Raw genomic sequence first — 3076 nt, forward strand, 5'->3', positions numbered from 1 at the left:
CTAGAGCAATGAAGGAAGCAACTTGACTTAGGGATGGAAGAGTAGCTGGAAGGCTGTGGAGACACACGTTAAACAGTCCAGTATTTAACCTCACATTCCTGGGAAAGAGGACAGGCAGGCAGCAGGATAGTGTCCGACAGGAAAGGCTCAGGACGTGCAAAATTGGGCCCCCTGAAGGGACTGGAAACGTACCCAAGCAGACAGTGCTGGTCTGACTGCAAGTGGATAAGTGAACTAAAAGTTTATTTATTTTTCTAGTTTATAAAATGAGCAAATCAAAACCAGTCTGGGGGACCAGTCCTGCCTGTCTGGGCTCCAGCTGGCCCCTTCTCAGCAACACCGGAGTCTGCAGGGCTGGGCAGGAGAGGAAAATAATTTCCAAGTCTGAAGCCCTGCCTTACATAGTAAAACTCCAGGGCTAGGAAGAGGAAAAAGAAGCGAAGTTGAGGATATTAGTGGGAAGTTCAGGTTTTAAACCCAGTTAATTTTATAGTTTGCCTTCCAGAAAGCACATTCTGATCTTTCCCTGTTGTTCTTCTCAATTTTCAAAAGCTGTTTGAAGAAAAATGATTTACAAACCTGGAAATGATTAGTTGCTATTGACCCAGGCAAAAATATGACAAATCTGCTACACCCAAGTTTACAATATCTCAGCAAAAGAGGGGGATTAGGACAGAGGTTCAGACAGAGGTTGATGCACATATCTTTAGTTTCTTAATGTCCTAAGCTTTGAATTCCCCACTGCCAGCGTTTCCCTATAATTACATCCCAGAACAATTGGTCTTTCCTAATGAGTTCCATTCCAAACTCCTAAATCATACACAGGTTTAAACTCATCCCTCCGTCCTCCTTCCACAAGTAATTCCCCAATACAGGATGAACCAGTATGTCACAACAAGGAGGTGGCTACGGGTTATTACCTGATTCTTCAGCCATGGACACTGGTTTTGTGGGCAAGGAACAACTGAGGAAAATGATTTCACTACTGCAAAGAACCAGTCCTGAAAGTTAACCATAAGCTGATGTTATCATAAGTGTTGAAAACATTGTTTTATATACAAAAACTTCTTTGAGCTTCACTTCATTTTAAGGCAGCTCATTTTCCAAACTCTTGAATTCTCCTACTGTTTTAGAGGAGCAGAAGTCGTGTCAAAGGCATCTGTACAAACCCTTTGCAGTGGAAAGGGCAGTGTGGAAGAGAGAGGCAGGAATTTGCCTGTCAGTAACTGGACGCAGGAACGATGTATCATCAGTTTGTGAAGATGGCACATCGCAATCAAGCACTTGATTGTATATTCCTAATTTAAGTGAACTTTATCTTTTCAGAGTCCAGCTACAATACGGACTAAAGTACCTTATAATGTTTTGAAAAGATATGTGAAAATCCGTCATTTATATTGTGTGAAAATAGCCGAGTAAAAAAAATCTATTGAGAATTGATTCAGGTACTTCTATTTAAGAGGAAATAGATTTTAAGTATGTGTATATGATAATCTCACATGCATTTCTGAAATAATTAAATAGTAGGCATTTTATACCATCAGCCAGTGACTGTAGCACTGTGATTTGATTGTTTCTAGGCAGGAAATAGAAATCTTATTAATTGCCAAGCCTAAGGTGAAGTCCAGATCTCAACATATGGTAACATTTTATCCCCAACTACATGAAGGATACTTCTGCTGAGTATTTCTGGCCCATTGCCCCTTCCTCCTGAAACTTTCTGCTGTTCACCTTTCTCCAGTATGAGACACAAAAGCTCTGTCCTTTGAAGGAAAGGACAGTCACCTTTTGTATAACCACCTGCCCATACCAAGGCTGCCGGCATTTCACCCAGCCTCTACGCCAGCGCTGATATCCAGTCACTTTTTTATCCAGCTATTCCATAAATGCCTTCTATTTTCTAAATAAATCTGTTTCTGCACTGCACACCCCATACTCGACAGCCACATCCCTTTGCAAGTGATTCCTGCCCACTGTAGTTCTGATGGCAAATTTCTTCTGCAGAAATGCTGGGCAAATCCCTGGCAGGGATTACTGATATTAAAAAAAAATAAAAATATCACGAGCGGGGACGTGATGAATACAGTTTATGTATCCATTCCTATTCCTTTTATTCTCGTCCTTATTTTTCCACTCTTTCATTTCCTACACCCACTTACTGAATCTTGTCTAAATTTAGGCCTCTATCCTGTCAACTAATCCAGTCCCTCTTGGCCCTTGTGCCCACACACAAAGCACTGGGGAATCTGGTGAGGCTGCACCTGAGCAAAGGATTTCATCCTCCAGGTTGCGGTCATAGATTAGTAGGCAAAGGAGATCCCTTACTGTGTGCTCTGAGGGTCAATAGGGCTGTCGGACGGACTGCCTGCAGCCTCCCGGCATTCCCTCCACATTAGTCATCGTAATGAGAGATGACATTAAGGAGGTGCCATCATCTTTAAAATGCCATTGAAGAAATGAGCTTCGTTTTGTGAGCTGCTGACCTGCTCCCGAGCCTCCCCGAAATTTAAAAATAAATCCAACTCGGGCTGTTTATTTTTAAAACATTCGCGAGCCAGTGTTGGTCTGCCTGTGTGCCAGGCTGAGCCGTCAGGAGCCAGAGCGAGCCCTGTGTCTCCGCTGTGTTTCTGCCCTCCAGGTGAGAGATCTGACCATGGTGGAGCCGGGGAGGCTCCCCCTGCCCTGCTGCTGCCCCGCAGTGGGATACCCCCCGTCTTCAGCAGGGCCTGATGGCCACCGCAGGGAAACTGTAGGAGGGAGCCACACCAAACTGGGCTGAAGGAAAGGAGGAGGATGCTTAGGCCATCCTCTGCCCCATGGCAGAATCAGTTAGACCGGGGGTGTTTCTGCCAGTCCCTGCTGCTCAGCTGCGTCAGGAAATCTTGCTTCCCACTTGGCTCTGTTTGCTGCCCTGCCTTCAGCTTCAGTGATGTCCTCTCTTGGCCAGTCTCTACACTTACTTCCAGCACCACTTATGGTGCTCCATAGTGCGTGCAGGTGTCCATGTCTATAATTAAGAAAATTTATAGCCATTTAATGACAGAACGGCAATTACATCAGCACACACCCTTAATAT

This window comes from Haliaeetus albicilla, chromosome 22 (genome assembly GCF_947461875.1).
Source record: "Haliaeetus albicilla chromosome 22, bHalAlb1.1, whole genome shotgun sequence".
Lineage (NCBI taxonomy): Eukaryota > Metazoa > Chordata > Aves > Accipitriformes > Accipitridae > Haliaeetus > Haliaeetus albicilla.